Here is a 22,533-nt window from a genome sequence, read left to right as displayed (position 1 = left end):
TTATTTACATGCCTCTGTTATGCCAGAAGCCCCCTACATATGTTTCGATAAACTATTTTTCCAAAATGCATTTTGTCAAGTCTTTACGTTTCTATGTCTTTGATGTTTGCAAATGGCAAATCAAAATTAAAAACGTTTGAAGATTTTTGGTAAGTCTTTGAAGCGAGAATTATAAATGTTCATCTACTTTATAAGATAGCCCGAATTGACTTTCAATCGAATTGATTGTAATTCGGTATTTTGAATTTAGATAGGGTTGCAAATCTTCCCACAAAAAATATCATATAAAAATTTACGACAGCCCCAATATAGCGGTACCGGTATTTTGAGGATTATGGCCCCGTTTTTTATGCAAATTGGCTGTAACTTCGTTCTCGCCGTGTGTCAAATCGTCCTATCAAAAAATTACCATGGCACAACCAACGATATATATAAAAGTACCGATCGATTACATGTACTTTTAATGTCCAGATCATGGTGGCGAGTTAATAAGTTCGGCTCGGCTGAACTTAACGGCGTTTTTACTTGTTTGATTTTAAATGACGATTTCTTATGGATTGGATGTAAACGAAAAAATTGTTTTGTAAAAAAATATGTGCATTTTTTTCTTTGTAGGCTTGTAGCGTAAATTTACATAAATTCCTCGCTGCAGCCATAAAATGAAAAACAAAATATAATTTTTGTCGTTGCTTTTTGTGATTTAATAAATGACATTATCGATATGACTATCCAAATGATGATTAAATGACGATTAATCATTAAACACGTTGGGTATAAATGCTGCAATGGTTTAGCTAATAAATATATTGGCTATTTTTTTCTTTTTGTCACACTAAAACAGAATGTACATTAGAACTTTTTTAAAACCCACTGAATTTTCTAAATCCAGAACAATGTAAATGCCCTCTAAAGTAATTTCATGATAAAGTAGGCGACCTTACATCGAGTTCAGCACTACATTAATTTAAAAAAAATGTTCAGCTGAGGAACTCGATCTAAGAACTCATAATTTCGTGTAATTTGTTTCATGAAATCACTTTAGTGTGGCATTCGACTTTACAAGGCATATAAACGGTTCATATTTTGTATATTAATCGGCACTTACAAGGTAATCCTTTGCCAACATACGAATACAATTTTTTCATAAATTTGACTTTGACAACATTCTGCTTTCAAAATGTAAATGGAAATATTCTTCTTCGAAATGTACGCACAACATGTGCTCAGTGGCAAGAAGTATTTTTGTTACAAATTTTGAATTTCATGATCATTATATAATAATATACATATGTATATATGTAATAAGCATAAGTATTTGTAATTTTAAAATGGTTTATCCAAGAAAAAGTACGCGGAACTGTTAGACAATATTATGTTTCAAATATATTAAAATATGCCACTGGTCGTGCACAAAAGTTTATGGTAATATTTTTTAATTTATTTGAAAATGATAGATGATTTCCAAATTTAAAAAGCGCTGCCAATACCGATATCTTTAATGAAACTACCTTCTATAATTATGCCATGGTTTTAACCTACATTATGGGGATTTATTTGGCATATAACAATTTAAACCCACTTGGTTACGGAATCCGGTACAATGTAAACGTACTATTAAATTTTTTGGACTGGTGGTAAATATACAAATTGTTTTATAATAAGTAATGTTAATTTATATATCTTCTTTGCAAATATAAGAAATAAATTTACATAATTTTTATCGTTGCGTTTTGTGATTTTGTAAATATTCTTTTCGATAGAGGGGGTGATTTATCCTCACTAGAAAACTTGAACAATTCCAACAAGATAAATCGATACAGTGCTTCATATTATGAAGCTTTAATGTGTAAATGATTACAGGTTATTAGTCGAAAGTAGTCACAATCGTAAATGGCTACCGGTTAATAAAATCAATTGACCTGCATCAACAATCATTTTGAATTCAAGCAGCAACGATACAATTCAAGCATCAACGGCGTACCTTTCTATTTTGTGCTATTAGCATTTTTTTTTTCTTTTTACAAGGTAAGTAAACGTTTTATATTTTATATTATATTTTGTATTGAAAATGTTGACGACATTTTGACGGCTGGTGGTAAACAAACAAATTGTTTTGTAAAAATTATGTCAATTTATAACTTTGCATATGTATATATATATTTGCAAAGTTACAAGCCTACAAAGAGGAGACATACATTTAAAGCAGCCATAAAATAAAAAAATACACAATTTTTGTCGTTGCTTTTTGTGATTTAATCAATTTTCTTTTTGATAGGACGAGATTTATCCTCACTAGAAAACCTGACAAATTCTAACAAGATTAGAAAGATTACATGTCTGGCACATCCATAAAATTGGATTTTTAACTTCGCAGACAAATTAGCGGACCTTTGAAAATTTTTCTTTGAATTTAATCAAGTCAAGCATCAACTATCGGCGTACCATTGGTATTTTGTTCTTTATACAAGGTGAGTAAAATATTTTATATTATTGGCCTCTTCCCGTACTGCAAGAATGTACTATGTTTTACTATTTTTGATGTCATAAAGGAAAAATTCTTATCGTAGTAAAACATTTTACATTCTTTCAGGTTCTGGAACAGACATATATATTATATTTGTATAACTTTGTAAATTTGTCATTCTGTTTGCAACACCTTCAAATATTCTCCAAAGACCCCATAAGGTATATATTCCGTCTGTTAAAATCACGATATCGCTCGCAAGATTAAAGAAAGAACATATATACTACTCCTGGGATGTTTGGTATTGAAAAAGGTTTTTTTTGGGTCCACGATTTGGTAAAGCTGCATATAGCGGTAGCCCCAAATTTTCGGTATTTTTGGAAGTTTGTTCAACCGAATTTGTTTTTGGTTTCTTGTTGGGCCGCAATTATCACTATCAAAAATTATCATAATGGTTCACTCTTTAGACGCCTACGTTGAAAAAACATTAAAAAAACACGTATATGATGAAAAAATAAATTAATAAATCCACGCCTAAGTTGAAAAAATATAGACCAAAATATTCTCTTCTTACATGACCTCAAGGCTCATATAACAGATCATGTAAGAAGCGAATATTTTCTTCCATTTTGATTGAAATACCCCCGTAATGTAAAATTCGTTGTTTACGCTTTCAAACGATTAATTTAAAATAGAACGCATTTTGACAGCACTGATGAAATCATCTGGTCTTACTGTTTGACCTTATAAATGGGCCTTACATGACCTGTTAAATGGGCTATGTGTCTGACAAACCAAGAGAGTAATCCCCCGCTCTATTCAATTTCAAAGAGATCACACAATTGATAGTAACAGCCTGTGTTTACATAAAGTTGTAGATAAAATATCTGTGTGTAAAAGAATTCTTAAACAAACAAAAACACATTTAATATTTCTATTAAATTACAAAAATAACTTGAATTGCATCCGGATAATATTAAAGCATTTGAAAATCTTTAAGTGTAAACAAAGAAACCCAGCGAAGAAGAAATGCATAAATTTGATGAAAATGCACCGCTCAAAATCAGCAGCAGTGGTGGATGTGCTGGTGCCAATAAATCCAATTCAGCAAATGGAAAACCAAATCCTAACCATCCAACATATTGAACTGTACCGAAAATTTTCCATGAACCCTAAGGCAAAACCTACGCAAAAACGTCACAAGAACTGCTGGATAATGAGGAATTGAATACGTTGTGGTCGATATTGGAAAAATATTGTGCACAAGTGACACCAATGGGTCAGCAATTGATTAGTTACAACGACTACTTGAAAGTTGTGCAAGCTGCCACTGCCAATGTCGCCTGTTTGCCAAAGTGCAATGCCATTCCGGTTACCCCCTATTCAGTTCAGAGTTTCTAAGTTTGTACGGTGGTATAGTCTTTTGATGAATGTCGTACCTTTGATGGTGAATACCTTCCTAGATTTCGTTCTGTGTTTGCATAATCGTCATGAACTACAATCGTTACATTATTTGTTTCGCATATTAGATGTCCAGCACAATGGCTATTTGACTGTCCAAACATTACATTATTTCTTTAGTGGTATTCTTGAACAAATTCGGGCATGTAATGCTGTGGCGGTCAATTTTGAAGATTTAAAATATGAAATATTTGATATGGCAAATCAAAGGATCCGTATAAAATTACGCTGCAAGATTTACTGAATTGGTAAGTGAGAGATGGAACTTTGACAATGATATAGTTATACCCTACACAACTAGGTTGTATAATAGCTTTGTGCGGCCCCAAAAGTTTGTAACGCCGCGAAATATTGGTCCTAGGCCCACCTTTTGGCATATCGATCGTCATATCTCGGCTAGCTGAGTCGATCTAGACATGTGTGTCCGTCCGTCCGTCTGTCTATTATAATTTGTAAACACGATACAGACCACAGTTATGGACCAATCATCACGAAATTTAATATGTATTTCCGGTATTGGCTAAAGAAGACCCCTACTGTTTTTGGTAATGATGGGTTAATGTTTTGGGGTTCAAATGGACCAAAAAGTTTATTTTTGTCTATTTTTCTGGTCGCTCCAGAGGCCACAATTATGACCCAAACATAACGGAATTTTACTCGGAGAAGGGGATATGGTCAACGAATAAGTATAGCTGAATTCATGATGATCGGTCAATATTTAGCGGGTCCAATTGACCTCGACTTATGTGTGAAAAATAACATTTGCATTCTATGGCGTATATATTTACTCCAAAAATATTTTTTCAGCGACTATCTAATGCCTACAATTTGTTAATACTATCTGTTTAATCGACTTCCAGAGGCCTAGAATTGTTTAAGAATATTTTTTATAGATTACCGGAGGCATATAATTGTTAAATAATATTTTTCCGCTACTACCAGATACTTTCAATTTTTTAAAAATATTTTTTTATGGACTACAACATTCTAAGAATGTTTTTTTTAGTTCCTTCCAGATATCTACAAATTTGTAAGAATATTTCTCATCGACTACTAGGAGCCTATTAAATTTTAGGAATATTTTATCAGAGACTACCAGAGACGTCAGTTTTTATACCCTCAGCCTTAAGGCTTATGAGGGTATATACACTTTATTACGACAAAAATGTGCCTCATTGAAATATTGGTTTAAGACCCCATGTTCCTTTGGACCAAATCCGTTTCAGACAATTTGGAGTCGATTTACAAATGCCCGTCCGTCTGTGTGCCTGTCCGGCTGGCTGGTGCGCACGATAACTCTCGAAGGCAGTAACCACTTTCATCCAAACTTTGCACATCGTAATATTTCTTCCAAACTTGAATCAAGTTCAAAGATGGGGAATATCGGTCCACTCCTGGTACCTCCCACACACAAAAAGTCACAATTTTGCTGAATATGAATTTTATAACATCATGCGAAAGGGTTATCCGATTTGAACCAAACTTTGCGCAAGCTAATATTTTAACCAAACTAGTATAATGTGGGAAGATGGGACATATCGGCCCACTTTTCCAGTACCTTCCCCACAAAGGGTCAATATTTTGGAAACTTATAAATCTTATATGAAGCGAACGGAATATCCAAATGCGTCCAAATTTTGTACTTCGCAATTTTTTTAACAATTTTGAAAATTTGTTAATCGAATATCAAGCCTTAACCCGAGATTTAGTGCAATTATTGGGTATATATGTCAGTCATATCTGGTAAGTTTGAAAAATTATAAATTTAAACAAAAAATACTTTTGTATGTTACAAACATATGCACAAAGACATAATACTCTGTACCACAGTGTGGTGTAGGGTATAAAAATATTTTGTCATCATCTACATGCTTCCTGCAATATGTTAATATATTTTTTCAATGTATACCAGATATCTACAATTTGTTTAAGAAATTTTGATCATTGACTACCGGAATCAAGAAAATTTGTCATCGACTTCTTGACAGAACCTTTCGTCCAATATAGGTTCATAAGATTTTTTAAATAGCTAAAATCTATTCATACCATTAAAATTTGGATTTTTTAAGATTTCTAATGGAGGAGGGTACAATCAGTTATACCAGGCCTGCCTCATTGACATTTTTACACCCTACACCACACTGTGGTACAGGCTATTATGTCTTTGTGCATTTGTATGTAACATGCAAAAATATACGAGATAGACCCATAGTTACTTTTGAGGATATACGTAGAATCACTTTCTAAGTCGATTTATGCATGTCCGTACGTCCGTCCGTCTGTCCATGTATTATTGTTAACAAAATGCAGGTCGCATTTATGATCCGAATGAGATGAAATTTGGCACAGTTTATTTATTTGGCCCAAGGACGAACCCTATTGAAATTGGTGAAAATCGGTTTAGATTTAGATATAGCTCCCATATATATTTTCGTCCGATTTTACGATAGTGTACCAAGGACCCAATGTTCGTCAGATTGCCTCGTAATTTTGCACAGAGTATCGAATTTTAATATAGAATAACGTGAAATAAATTTTGTTTGTGCGATTTTGCAGAACGGATGAAATTGGGCCTAGAATGACCTGTGTTAAGTTTTGTTGGAATCGGTTCAGATTTCGATATACCTCCCATATATATTTTCGACCGATTTCATCTAAATGGTGCACCACAGACCTAATATTTATCCGATTGCGACAACATTTTGCTCCACGTACCAAATTGAGTATATTATAACATATGTTAAGTTTTGCTGAAATCTATTCAGACTTTATCTAAATCTAAATCCATATATTTTCGCCCGATTATACCTAAAAGGTGTACCAATGCCTAAAAACTTTGTCCGATTACGACGACATTTTGCATAACACTAGTTTAGCCTTGAATGACGTATGTTAAAAGTTGTTGAAATCGGTTCACATTTAGATATAGCTCCCATATATATTTACGGCCGATTTCTCCTAAGTGGTGCACCACAGAGCCAAGGCGTGGATTTTTTTTTTAATTTATTCATTATTATTTCATTATTTATTCAAATAATATACAATAAATATACGCCTTCAGTTTGCCATTGAAAATCAGGACCCAGTCGTAATTAGGACCCCATGTGATAAAAATTTAAAAACCATCCTCGAGGGGCCTAAACTAGACTAAGGCCATTTTCTTCAATAAATCCACGCCTCAGTCGATCCTTGAAAAATATTCTTCAATAAATCCACGCCTTGTTTTGTATCAGAAATTTATTTTCATTTTCCAGACAAAAAAAAAATTAATAAATAACGCAGGATTTATTTGTTTTACATATATGTATAAATATATACATACATAAATAGGGCGGCCCCTAAACCAAAAATTACATGTGTTGTGATATCGTTTTAACGGATGGAATTCTTGGTGTGGGCTTCATCTATTGTAGAATAAAATTCAGGAATAAAAAAATCACAACGGCAGCACAATGCCCATTCATATAAAATTTACTTCTATTCCCTACTGGGAACGTTTGAAGCAACAAATCCCATTTCATTGAACTATTGCCGATTACCAGCATTTTGGTAAGATTTGCACATATCGCTGGAAATGTCCTAATCAGAGGAATGACGGTGAAGCTACAGAATTACGAATTTTTAAGATTTTCATTCATGTTTTTAAATTTTATTGTGTAAATGCCAAAAATATATGTTTTTAAAATAAATAAAATTTTTGATATTTTGTGTATTTTGTTTGCATTTTACGACATATCAAACTGACACTAGCTTTGCATACAAAAACAATTTTCTATGTGTTTGTTTTTGTAATATTTTGTCTGGAAAAGTATTTTCTCCCTTACTCTCTCAAATGAAGTTACTGAGTAAATATTACTGGAAAAGTACCCAGACATACCTATTCTATACGAACTTATTCGAGTGCCTTACGACCAAACTCATTGGATTTGAAATATGTGTCATTTAATTTTGCTTTGAATCGAAATACATTTTTCTGCAATACTATTTTCAAGTACCAACTGAAGGCGTAGATTTTTTAAAGAATAATTTCAAGAGCTAACTGAAGGCGTGGATTTATTAACTAATATGTTCCAAGGACCAACTAAGGCTTGTACTTTTTATGAATATTTACCGAGGACCAACTAAGGCTTGTATTCTTTTATGAATATTTTCCAGGGACAAACTGAGGCGTGTATTTTTTAAAGAATAATTTCAAGGACTAGCAGAAGGCGTGGATATATTAACGAATAAGTTTCAAGAACCAACACTTAATTTATTTAATATTTATTCAAGCATCAACAGAAACCGAACATTTTTAAAGAATAGTTTTCAAGGACAAACTGAAAGCGTATCTTTTTTTAACGAATATTTTTCAAGGATCAACTGAGGCGAGTATTTTTTAAAAATATTTTTCAAGCATTAACGTAAATTTTTATGAATTTTTTAAAAATTATTATTTAATGCTTGTATTTTTTAATGATTTCAAGATTTAAAAATATTTGTAAGAATCCTTCGACAAATATTGTGTAATAAATCCTTGCCTTCAGTTGGTCCTTGAAAAATATTCTTATATAAATCCTCGCCTTCAGTTGGTCCTTGAAAAATATTCTTATATAAATCCTCGTCTTCAGTTAGTCCCTGAAAATAATTTTTAATAAATCCACGCCCTTGAAAATATTATTTAATAAATCCACGTCCTTGAAAATATTATTTAATAAATCTACGCCCTTGAAAATATTATTTAATAAATCCACGTCTTTGAAAATATTCTTCAATAAATCCACGTCCTTGAAAACATTTTTTTAAAAAAATCAACGGCTTCTGTTGATGTTTGCTTCTTAAATTTTTAAAAAAGTTCACGCCTTCTGTTGATGCTTGATTTGTATACCTTACACCACACTGTGGTACAGGGTATTATGTCTTTGTGCATTTGTAAGTAACATGCACAAATAGACGAGATAGACCCATAGGTGCTTTTACAGATTTACTTAGAATCACGTTTTAAGTCGATTTATGCATGTCCGTCCGTCTGTCCATGTATTATTGTGAACTGATGCAGGTCGCATTTATTGTCCGAATGAGTTGAAATTTGGCGAGCCTGCTTATTTGGCCCAAGGACGAACCCTATTGAAATTGATAGTATACCAAAGATCCAATGTTTTTCCGATTGCGACGCAATTTTTCACAGCGAATCAAATTTTAATCTAGAATGACGTGAATTATTTTCTTTTGAAATCGGTTCAGATTTAGATATAGCTCCCATATATATTTTCGGACGATTTTATCTAAACGGTGCACCACATACCCAATATTTAACATATGTTAAGTTTTGTTGAAATCGGTTCAGATTTAGATATAGCTCCCATATATATTTTCGCCCGATTTTAACTAAATGGTGCACCACATACCCAATATTTATCGGATGGTCCAAAATATCCAAAAAATTTGTCCGATTGCGAGGAAATTTTGTATAACCCACTAGATTGAGCCTTGAATAACGTATGTTAAAAGTTGTTAAAATCGGTTCAAATTTGGATATAGCTCCCATATATATTTTCGCCCGATTTCATCTAAATGGTGCACCACACCCCCAATATTTATCCAATTGCGACAAAATTTTGCTCAACGTACCAAATTGAGTATATTTTAACATATGTTAAGTTTTGTTGACATCGGTTCAGATTTAGATATAGCTCTCATATCTATTTTCGGCCGATTTCATCTATATAGTGCACGAAAACCCAATGTGTGTCAGATTGCAACGACATTTTGCACAGGCTACTGAATTTAGTCCAAATTGCATTAAGTTTAGTTTGTTTTTAGTTTATGTTTTTATTTGAGTTTATGTTGTTCCAATAGCACCTCCTGCATATACACAGAGTGGTGTAGGGTATCATATAGTCAGGCCCGTCCGACTTTCGTCCTTTCCTTACTGGTTTTATTTAAAAAAAGATTTTTTTAAATATTTTTTGATACGTATATTTTTTTAAGAAGATTTTTCAAGGAATACGTAAAAATATTTGTGAAAAAATATTTTTCAAGCATCAACGTAGATTTTTTAAGAATTTTTTAAAAACTATTTTTTGATGCTAGAATTTTTTAAAGATTTCAAGAATTAAAAATATTTATAAGAATCCTTCGACAAATGTTGTGTAATAAATCCTCGCCTTCAGTTGGCCTTGAAAATATTCTTATATAAACCCTCGCCTTCAGTTAGTCCTTGAAAATAATTTTTAATAAATCCACGTCCTTGAAAATAGTTTTTAATAAATCCACGCCCTTGAAAACCATTTTTAATAAATCCACGTCCTTGAAAATATTATTTAATAAATCCACGCTCTTGAACATATTATTTAATAAATCCACGTCTTTGAAAATATTTTTGCTTCTTAAATTTTTAAAAAAAAGTTCACGCTTGATTTTTTTATTAAAAAAAAGGATTTTTTTCAATATTGTTTGATGCGTATATTTTTTTAAGAAGATTTTTCAAGGAATACGTAAAAATATTTGTGAAAAAATCTTGTAAAAATATTCCTAAAGAAATGCACGACTTTTGTTGATGCTTGAACAAATATTCTCAAAAAAAACATCTATTTTGTTGATGCTTGAACAAATATTCTTAAAAAAATCCAAGTCAATGGATTTATTAAATATTTTTTAAGGACAAGGAGAAGGCTTGGATTTATTAAAACTACTTTTCAAGAACCAATACAAAGGATGGATTGTTTTAAAAATATATTATAAAATATATAAAACCAACACAAGGCGTAGGTTTTTTTAAAATAATTTTCAAAAAACAACACAAGACGTGGATTCTTTAAAAAAATTTTCAAGCATCGACAGAAGGCGAAAATTTTTAAAGAATATGTTTTCAAGCATCAGGAGAAGCCGAAAATCAACCTAAAACATAAATTTTTTGAAATATTTTAGTTTGGTTCTCACATCAATATTAACAGCATTATTATCGCTTTTCGATTATATTTTTATTTTTTGTTTTTATATAGTATGTTTTCATTAGTGTCATATAATTATGGCGAGTTTTGTGTCGTAGACACAAAAAAAACCAAACCATTTGACGGGGACGGATATATTTTTAAATACAAAGGCGGATCCTATCTGGGAACGATAATAGCAAAAAGCGGTAAATTAATGTAAGAGGTGTATTTAAAGTTATATTGACAGTTTTCATTTCCTAGACAACAAGGAAGAACTTTCTAATTTAAAGAATATAAAAGAAGACGAAGCCAAAAGGCAAGAAACACAGCCAAAACAAAGAATACTTATTCATCACAAGCGATGGAAACTGTAAGGGATTCTATACAAAATATGTCATCGTCCATAAATAATGAAATGTTACAAAGGTAAGTTAGTATATATATTTTTACAAGAACCTGCACAATTTTTCAGTTAAAATAAATTATATTCGATTTAGTTATAAATTTGCACGAATTGGTATAGATATGCAATAAGTTTAGATCAAATTGGTTCATATATAGATTCCAAATATGTGTAGTTCTTCTCTTGTTTAATACATATAAGAGATATTTGAAAAGAAAAAGAAGTAGTTTTTATTTACCTTCTTATTCTAAATAAAATAATCAAACAAGAACCACCTGATTATAAACCTTACTTGGAATATGTTATATAACCCATATCTATGCCTACCCATGATGTAACTGTTGTTGCGTAGTTTTATTAACATTTTCATTGTTTACAGCCTAAAAACTTTTAGCTTGGTTGCTTACGACACTGATGATTATTTTGTTATTAACTCAAAAACTATAACACAACTCCAAGGCAGTGATTGTGTTGTGAAATATAGAGGTGGTTTTTATTCTGCAAAACTAATTGCATCTTATGGTGAGTTCGTCAATCAATATATGGATTTTGTATATTACTTTTAAAAAATAAGACATATACACTATTGAACAAAAACATATATTGCTTCCCAAACAGTTATTTAGCGTAGACATATTCGACACAATGATGATAATTTTAATTCACAACTAATCATTTTACTATATTTGGAAGTACCATGACGTTATCGTTTTGGAATTTAATTTACACTACACATGTTTTACATACACATATGATTACTTCAAAAATATAAATACAAGGTGTCTGAGATTGTCATTAATATACAGAAAAATGATAAAACATTTATAAATTTATATATAATTTTCCACATTTCATAATATAAATTTGTTATGAAGAAAACACTACTTTGAAAATAATTTTTTAATTGCATACTAGCGCATAACCCTTTTGTTGTTATTGACGATCTTAAACATTTAAAGTATTTGAATATCTGATGTAAACAAATTATATACGAGCAAAAATAAAAAAAAGTTTTTCTATAGATGACAAAAAGAAACTTCTGGAATTAAAGCGAATGAAAAGAAGACAAAGTCACTCAAAACATGTAGACCAAAAGCCTACATATGAAGTAAATAAATGTATACCAAATTCTACAACAAATGTCCAGAAGAGTTCAGAACCAGAAATTATAAATGACAATTCAATGGAACTACAAAATAAAAACCATCACGAAACATCGGGAGAAGATTCAAATTATTCATCATATGTAAGAAATCACGAAATAATATATAATTCTGGTAGTGAATGTTCTTTAAATGCTTTTGACGTAAGTTTGGCAAAAAAACAAGGGCATCTTAAGAACTCTACAGTCTTACAAAAAAGCACGATGAACTCGAAAGATTATAATCCCTCTAAAAGTAACAAAAATGACACACTACTAGACGAATCGGAGCCTGTTATAACGAAAGTGACTGGTATTGAAATTCCTTCATCTGAAAATCATTCCAAACAAAGTGATCATATATTGTCGGACACTTCAGAGTCAACGTGGGATGAAACTTCATCAAGTGGCGAATCTGTTTCTTTTAAAAATGCAGTGCTTAAAACCCAACGACTAAAAAATTCTACTGCTATTAAATCATCAGGTAATAGAAGTACGTTGGCTACAGAAAGTTTTGATTCCTCTATGCCATATAATGACAAATCTGTGTCAGAATACCTACCGGATTCATCTTTACAAAATACAACAGTAAATACAAGTTCCATTGTAGAAGTTAACACCGCTCCAATTCAGATAGATTCGTTAAGAGTTCCGTTTTCAAAATCAAAACTAAAAAGACATTTTTGCATGTATTGCAAAACATTGCAGTGCAAAATTGCTCGACATTTATTCTTAAAACATAAAAACGAAAATCTAGTTAAACAAGCAATGGCACTTCCCAAATTGAGCAAAGAACGTTTAAAATTAATTGAAGACATTCGAAAACAAGGAGATTTCATACACAATACATGCAGTGATCAGAACACTGGTATTTTAATTGTATCTAGACGACAACAACAAAAAACAAACCGAAAAGCCGACGACTATATATGCTGTCCAAAATGTAAAGGATTTTATACAAAATTTGCATCACGACAACACAGTAGGAAATGTGTTCAAAAACACAACTCCAGATCAAATTTTATTGAAGGGCGAAAATTAACTCAATATATACACCATGTTGCGAGTCCTGCAATGAAAACAACGATATTTCCTGTTCTCCGAAATGATAACATAACCAAAGCAATACGTTTCGACGAATTAATTATCCGATATGGTAACAGATTATCCGAAAAACTTTCTCAAAGTCACCACCATGATCAAATCCGAGCAAACATGCGCCTTTTGGGTAGATTTAAAATAGAATTTATGAAAATTGTGCCGGAGATATCCGAATTGAAAGATATATTCAAACCATATTTGTTCGATAATGCTATTGAGGCACTTCGAAAAACAGCAAAGTGGACCTTTGATAAAGGATTCGCAACGCCAGCTGTTGCCACATCCTTGTCATCTTTAATAAAAAAATGCGCACGGATACAACGAAATGAATTTATTAAATGTCAAAATGAAGATTCTAAATGTAACTTAGACAATTTTATTTCTCTTTGGGTAGAGGAAAACACCCGTACAAATCAACAAAAAAGCTCTGGAAGATCTCGAAAATCGGAAAAGGACAAAAACTAATGACTTGCCAAGTAAAAACGATATCAAAATTTTGTATGATTATTTAAGAACTATAATGCTTGATTCCTTCGCCGAATTATGCTTAAACTACAATTTCATTTCCTGGAAAAAACTTTTGGAATCTACATTAATATTTATCCAAGTATTCAATCGACGAAGAGCTGGGGAAATTGAAAGGTTAACAATTGAAAACTTTAATAAAAAGGAACAAATAACTGATTGTGTAGAAGCTGGCATGTTGGAAAATATCTCTAAACAATCCATTAATTTCGCCAAACAATTCGTTCGAATCACGTTACGGGGAAAGTTAGGAAGAACCGTGAGCGTTTTGCTCGACCCACTGTGTATTAAGTCCATTAACATTATTCTTAAATTCAGAGAAAAGGCTGGCATTTCCAAGACAAATCCATATATATTTAGTGCGCCTGGTAAGTCCAGCTTAGCAAAAAGTTACTGCAGAGCATGTCCTTTGCTGAGAAAATTTGCATCAGAGTGTGGAGCATTGATTCCGATACACTTAGAGGCACAAAACTGCGAAAACACATAGCAACATATACCTCATTGCTGAACGTGCAAGAATCGACGGTTGATAGACTTGCTAACTTTTTAGGCCACCACAAAGACATCCACAAAAGCATATATAGGGTACCGGTGCCAGTAGCCGAAATTACAAGCGTGTCAAAAATTTATTATCGGCTGCTGGGTGCAATTTGCAAAATAGTATCGAAACTAGTAATTCTAATAGAAATATAGTTTCTGATAACGAAGGGAGTATGCAATATGAAGGTTTGGAGGAAAACTCTGAAGATTCAGAAACAGATATGGTAAAACCGAAGAGACGTAGTAGTAAGTAAAAATTGTAGAAACTATAATTCTTAATATTTTTGATTACTTAGCTGTATTTTAACCAACTTAGTACTACACAAATAACAATATTTTCAATATTTTAGCATCCCCTTTCGGACGGACAATACGCAAGAGGTGGAGCAGTGCTGAAATTGATTCCGTTAAAGAAACATTGGAGATATTTTGGCCTTGGAGAAGTTGCCTTCCATAAAGCAATGTGCAGCAGCTATAGAAAAAAATATCTGCCTATGTAAAAGAACACCGGCTCAATTAAAAACATGGATAGACAACCAGCGAAAAAAGTTGCCGTTCGAGGAAATTAAACAATTTGGTAACAAGTTTTAGTATTAATTTATAATCTGTTTCTAACAGCTTGTTTTTCAGATTTCCCCACTTTCAACACACAGTCACCGCCACAACATTCCACGGACCCAGTGTTTTCTTACTTTTTTTAGTGATATAAGCTTTCATGCATATGAAATACTCTTGCCCATGTATGGGATATGTTCACACACACGCACACACAATTACAATAATTTTATTTCAAAATATTTTTATCATGTTTTATTAATTCTATGAATGCTGTAAAATTTTTATTGACGATTAATTTAAATTTAAAGCCTATTCTTTAATAAGTATTGAAAACGTGTTTTTTTATGAATAAAATATTCATTATTAATTTATTTTGGCTTATGTTATTATTATAGTACTTATATATATTTTTTTATAAAATACATCTTTAGCCGTTTTCGTGTACTCATTTCATTTAATTTGTCATTTCTTAATTCACTTCATGGTAATATAAAACCGACCGAAAACTTATAATAACTAAATACAGTACCCAAAAAATACTTACTTATTTACAATAACTTAAAGAAATTAATACTTATGAGCACTAAATGGTACTATATTTGGTACAATTTGATTTTTAGGTGAACTAATAGAGCTAGAATCATTAAATTTGGTGTCAGGATCACTGTTGAGGTGTAAGCTTGAGATATGTAAAAGATTTAGAAATTTGTATTAATGTGTACTAAATTTGGTACAATTTGAATTATGAGTGAACCGATAGAGTTGAAATTCTGAAACTTGAATTTGGGATCACTGTGGGGTTGGGTATGTAAGAAGTTTTAGAATTTTGTACTAAGTGTACCAAATTTGGTACAATTTAAATTGAGAGTGAAGCGATAGAGTTGGAATGTTGAAATTTTGAGGTGTAGGATTGGGGTATGTAGGAAGGTTTGGAAATTGGTACTACTATGTACTAAATTTAGTACAATTTGATTTGTGGGTGAACAGATAGAGTTGGAATCCTGAAATTTTGATTTAGGAACACTGTGGAGGTGTATTATTGGGGTATGTAGGAAGGTTTAGAAGTTGGTACTACTGTGTTCTAAATTTGGTACAATTTGAATTGTGTGTGAACATATAGATTTGGAATCAGAAACCTGGATTTTGTTTCACTGTGGAGGTGTAGGATTGGGGTATGTAGAAAGTTTGGAAATTGGTACTACTGTGTACTAAATTTGGTACAATTTGAATTGTGGGTGAACCGATATAGCTGGAATCCTGAAACTTGGATTTAAGATCACTGTGGAGTGTAGGATTGGAGTATGTAGGAAGTTTTGGAAATTGGTACTACTGTGTTCTACATTTTGTACAATTTGAATGGTGGGTGAACAGAACAGAGTTGGAATCCTGAAATTTTGATTTAGGAACACCGTGGGGGTTTAGGATTGGGGTATGTAGGAAGGTTTGGAAATTGGTACTACTGTGTACTAAATTTGGTACAATTTGAATTGTGGGTGAACCTATAGAGTTGGAATCAGAAACATGGATTTGGGTCACTGTGGAGGTGTAGGATTGGGGTATGTAGGAAATTTTGGAAATTGGTACTATTGTGTAGTAAATTTGGTACAATTTGAATTGTGGGTGAACCAATAGATTTGAAATTCTCAAATTTGGAATCATTGTGGGGTGTGTAGGATCGGGGTATGCAGGAAGTTTTGTTGGATGGTGCGGAGTACTAAATGGTACTCAAATTCATTTTATGGTAGATATTAATGTGCAGATTTATTTGTTTTCTGACATATGCAGTATTTTGTGAAAATAACATAATATGTTTAATATATGTTTAAATTATTCCCACATTCGCTAACGAAGTAACAGGTATATGCTATATATGATATATGTAATGAATTCGGAAATTCGTACTAGAATGGTACAAAAAGTACTAAATAAGATAACATTTGTATTTGGCGAACCGGTAAGGTAGAACTCTTAAATTTTAATGAGGGTCACTGATGGAGTGTAAATATATATAGCAAAAGAGTTTTTGGACATTCGAACTATAAGTATGCGAAAAGTTCTAAATTTGGTACAATTTCGTAGCATGTGAATGGAATTGAGCTAAAAATTTGAAATGCGAATTAGGGTTGAGATGTAGGGTCTATTTAAAGAGATTGTTTTTGAAAGAGTGACTCATGGGTACGAAAAGTAATATATTTGGTACAAATTTTTTTCGGAGGAACAAATCGAGCTGGAATCCTGAAATTTGAAATTAACATTACCGTCGGATTGAGATTTGTACGTAATTTTGGAATTGTTTACTTATGTGTACGAAAAGTACTAAATCGGACTATAATTGGTACAATTTAGATTTGGGTGAACCGATAAAGCGGAACAATGAAAATTGGAGTCAGGATCATTGCAGAGGTGTAGGATTAGGTTCAGGATTCGGTTTAAGAAATTAATACTTTTGGCTACTAAGGAGGAGGTGTAAGATTGAGATATGTAGGAAATTTTAGAAATTTGTACTAATGTGTACTTAATTTGGTACATTTAAATTGTGGGTGAACCGATAGAGGGAATCCTGAAACTTGGATTCAGGATCACTGTGGGTGTGTAAGATTAAGATATGTGGGAAGTTTTAGAAATTTGTACTACTGTGCACTAAATGTGGTACAATTGGAATTGTGGGTGAACCGATAGAGTTTGAATCCTGAAACATGGATTAAGGATCACTGTGGCGGTGTTGGTTTGGTTAAGTAGGATGTTTTGGAAATTCGTACTACTGTGTGCTAATTTAGTACAATTTGAATTGTGGGTCAACCGATAAAGTTGGAATCCTGAAACTTGTATTAAGGATGACTGTGGGGGTGTAGGATTGGGCATGTAAGAAGTTTTGCAAATTGGTACAACTATGTACTAAATTTGGTACAATTTGAATCGTGGGTGAACCAATAGAGTTGGAATCCTGAAACTTGGATTTAGGATCACTGTGGGGTGTATGTTTGGGTTAAGTGGGTTGGGTTCGTACTACTGTGTACTAAATTTGATACTGTTTGTATTTGGTTGAACCGATAAGACTGGTATCCTGAAATGGGGGAAATAAGCTTTTCAATGGAGTATATGAAGTATATAGTAAGGGAAAGCAATGGAAATGAAATCGATTATATTATTTCTGTTGGGTGGTTGAGGTGGGTACTTATGGAATTTTATATGAATGTGTATTAAATGTCGTTTTAAAAACGACAACTTATTGAACTTTGTATACACACGTGGTGTTGTGTGATATTGTGAACCCCCGATGCAACGAAAACACAATGTAAATAGTGAAAAACCGCGAAAAAGCCTTTCAATTTATAAACGTAAGAAGGGAATATATATTCACTACTTATTTCAATCAACTTAATAAAAATCTGGATACTATAAAGAGACTTTGAAGACCGCGAAAAGAAAATCAAAGTCCCTTCATATATTTCGATTTGCACGAAATTTGGCACCGGGTAGTGAATTAGGTCCAGAATGATATGTGCTAAGTTTCGAGAAAATCGATTCAGATTTTATATAGCTCTCATATATGTTTGTCAGATTTTATGTAAAAGGTGCACCAAAGCCCCCATTCTCGGTGTCATATTTTTTGTTATTCCGATCTACTCTTGAAGATATAGCCGATTATTGAGTCAGCATCAAGTGACGGCAATAGTGATTCTTAAACGCATTTCTCGAATCCTAATAATCCAATCGGTTTATAAATGTCAAAAATGTTGTTGTAATGTTGAACCAAAAAATTAAAAAACAAAATTATAAATGAAAATATATTCACTACTTATTTCAATCAACTTAATAAAACTCTGGATACTATAAAGAGACTTTGAAGACCGCGAAAAGAAAATCAAAGTCCCTTCATATATTTCGATTTGAACGAAATTTGCACACCGTAGTGAATTAGGTCCAGAATGATATGTGCTAAGTTTCGAGAAAATCGATTCAGATTTTATATAGCTCTCATATATAGTTTTGTCAGATTTTATGTAAAAGGTGCACCAAAGGCCCCCATTCTCGGTGTCATATTTTTTGTTATTCCGATCTACTCTTGAAGATATAGCCGATTAATTGAGTCAGCATCAAGTGACGGCAATAGTGATTCTTAAACGCATTTCTCGAATCCTAATAATCCAATCGGTTTTTAGTACCCAATTAATAATAATAAAACATTTTTATATTTTTTTGTTGTTGTATAATTAATTTATTTATTGCCATAAACTTAATAATTTTGTGTTTTTATTTTTTTGGAAGATTTTTTTTGAGGCGAAATAAAATTTTGAAGTGACGGAGATATTTTAGCCATAAGTAAAAAAAAAATAGATTAAAAACAAGTGAGCCGAGCAGTATAGTCGAACGGGGCCGACCATATGATACCCTACACAACTTCAACGAAAATTTGAATTCCTGTAGTTCTATATTCTGAGCTTGAGCAATATTTCGCAATATTTGCACCCTCTTGGCCGACTAGAGGTAAACAAATATTCAGTACAGCCCTTCTAAGTGCTTGTCTAGATTCCCTTCACCGTGGGTTGTGTTGTGCTATTCGGCCTGTGGCCTACAAATCGACTCGTAAAAACACAAAAAAATAAGTTTTGGTCCACTTCAGCCCAAAATTATTATCTGATCATCACCGAAAATTAAAGGCGTTGTCCTTGACCATAACTGCAACCTCATGGAGCATTTCAAAGCGATCACCCCTATATTCCGCCCTCCAGTGTGGTAATGGTTTACTAAATAATATTTGAATACCTAAGCACCTGTTAATAATTAAGTGTAACTCCCGCATCCGAGCTATATCTAAATCTGAACCGATTTTCACGAAACTTAGCGTACATCATTCTAGTCTTATTCAGTGCGCTGTGCCAAATTTCATGCAAATCGAAAGGTATATAGGAACTTTGGTGCCCCATTTACATAGAATCGGACGAAACTATATATGGGAGATTTATCTAAATCTGAACCGATTTTCACGAAACTTAGCACACATCATCTGGACCTAATTCAGTTATATGCCTACTATATACTATATATAATTTTCGTGCAAATGGAATGATATATAGGGACTTTGGTGCACCATTACCTTAAATCGGACGAAACTATATATGGGACCTATATCTAAATCTGGACCGATTTTCTCAAAACTTGGCAGACATCACTCTAGGCTCACTTCAGTACGTTATGCCAAATTTCGTGCAAATCGAAGGATATATAGGGATTTTGGTACACCATTTACATGAAATCGGACGAAACTATATATGGGAGCTATATCTAAATCTGGACCGATTTTCCCAATTTCAATAGGGTTTGTTTTGGACCAAATAAGTGACTTGTGCCAAATATCATCCAAATCGGATCATAAATGCGACCTGTACTTTGTTTACAATTTAACATCTACAGAAGGACGGACGGACATGCATAAATCGACTCAGAAAGTGATCCATGCTATCCTCAAAAGGAACCATGTGTCTATCTCCTTCCTTTTGTCTGTTACAAACATATGCACAAAGACATAATACCCTGTACCACAGTGTGGTGAAGGGTATAATAAATAGGGGATGTTTTTCTGTATTCATACACAAGAGAAAAACTTGTGAATTTGCAAACAAATTTTTGATTATTTCTCAACATTTATTTTAATAATATCAAAATAAAGTTCTCCGATTTATACAAAACTAAAGAACATTAATTAATTCACACAAATATATAACAAAAAACCAGTAAGGAAAGTAGTAAAGTCGGACGGGTCCGACTTTATGATACCCTTCACCACTATGGGTATATTAAACAGGACTATTAACATGAAATTGGATGAAATAAAATATGTGATATTTATCTAAATGTGACTCTACCTAGATCTATCCATAAAGTATGTAAATCGACTTCAAACAAATATAAATAGGTCATCCGTTGGGCTATGTCTGTACTTCTAAAACAAACGTAATTCTATGCTCAATTTTGTACGTTGTGCAAAATTTGATGTCATTTACTTGAAATCGGTCGAAAATATATATATGGAAGCTCTATCCAAATATTAAGCGATTTCAAACAAATTTGTCACAGGTTAGGTTATACTAATTTCAGAACGTTTTGTTCCTATCAGCCTATTGGTTCTTGGTGCATCAATTACTTAAAATCAATATATAATAAAAGGAACTATATCTAAATCTGGACCGATTTTCATGAAACAAGGCAGACATCACTCTAGGCTCAATTCAGTACGTTATGCCAAATTTTGTGCAAATCGAATGATATATAGGGACTTTGGGGCACCATTTACATGAAATCGGACGAAACTATATATGGAAGCTATCTCTAAATCTGGACCGATTTTCTCGAAACTTGGCAGACATCACTCTAGGCTTAATTCAGAACGATATGCCAAATTTCGTGCAAATCGAAAGATATATAGGGACTTTGGGGCACCATTTACATGAAATCGGACGAAACTATATATGGGAGGTATAGCTAAATCTGAACCGATTTTCTCAAACTTGGCAGACATCACTCTAGGCTCAATTCAGTACGTTGTGCCAAATTTCGTGCAAATCGAAAGATATATAGGGACTTTGGGGCACCATTTACATGAAATCGGACGAAAACTATATATGGGAGGTATATCTAAATCTGAACCGATTTTCTCAAAACTTGGCAGACACCACTCTAGGCTCACTTCAGTACGTTATGCCAAATTTCGTGCAAATCGAAGTATATATAGGGATTTTGGTACACCATTTACATGAAATCGGACGAAACTATATATGGGAGCTATATCTAAATCTGGACCGATTTTCACGAAACTTGGCAGACATCATTCTAGACCTAAATGATTAGGCTGTACCAAATTTCGTGCAAATCGAAAGATATATAGGACCCGTTTACATTAAATCGGTTAAATATATATATGGGAGCTATATCTAAATCTGAACGATTTTTCCCAATTTCAATAGGGTTCGTCCTTGGGCCAAATAAGTGACTTATGCAAATTTCATCCAATTCGGATCATAAATGCGACCTGTACTTTGTTTCATTTAACATGGACAGACGACGGACGGACATGCATAAATCGACTCAGAAAGGTGATTCTATGCATATTCTCAAAAGGAACCATGGGTCTATCTCGATTATTTTTGCCTGTTACAAACATATGCACAAAGACATTAATCCTGTACCACAGTGTGGTGAAGGGTATAATAAAGACTCAAGAGTATGGTTTTAGTGAAAACGCATATTTGGTATTTTTTATAAAACCATTAGTGAGAAGATTTTTTCCAACTGTCGACATGGCAACGCATTCCATATAAGTTTGAATTTGTACAGCCACAGTAGCATTATAGTCAATGGACTTTTATATAACACCCAACCCACCACCAGTACTTTGTGGTGAATCATTGGATCTACATTGATTTTA

General features: G+C 32.7%; 1 protein-coding gene and 1 long non-coding RNA gene across 7 annotated transcripts in view; one reads left to right on the top strand and one right to left on the bottom strand.

The window, feature by feature from the left end:
* LOC101891444 (phosphatase and actin regulator 4) overlaps nucleotides 1-22,533 on the bottom strand; it is a 408,780-nt gene that overhangs the window by 191,801 nt on the left and 194,446 nt on the right. The window lies entirely within an intron of this gene.
* LOC131801262 (uncharacterized) lies at nucleotides 1,469-15,439 on the top strand. Of its 2 annotated transcripts, XR_009341760.1 has the most exons (8): nucleotides 1,469-2,025; nucleotides 2,276-2,468; nucleotides 10,909-11,045; nucleotides 11,101-11,265; nucleotides 11,622-11,764; nucleotides 12,265-12,488; nucleotides 14,900-15,126; nucleotides 15,180-15,439. It is a non-coding gene; the product is annotated as an uncharacterized LOC131801262 (long non-coding RNA). The 2 variants fall into 2 exon arrangements; XR_009341759.1 differs by lacking the exon at nucleotides 12,265-12,488 and having other exon boundaries at nucleotides 1,483-2,025.

Source organism: Musca domestica, unplaced genomic scaffold, assembly GCF_030504385.1.
Source record: "Musca domestica strain aabys unplaced genomic scaffold, Musca_domestica.polishedcontigs.V.1.1 15, whole genome shotgun sequence".
NCBI classification, from domain to species: Eukaryota; Metazoa; Arthropoda; class Insecta; order Diptera; family Muscidae; genus Musca; species Musca domestica.
The sequence above is the reverse complement of the archived record's forward strand: the minus strand, read 5'-3'. Positions and strand labels throughout refer to the sequence as shown.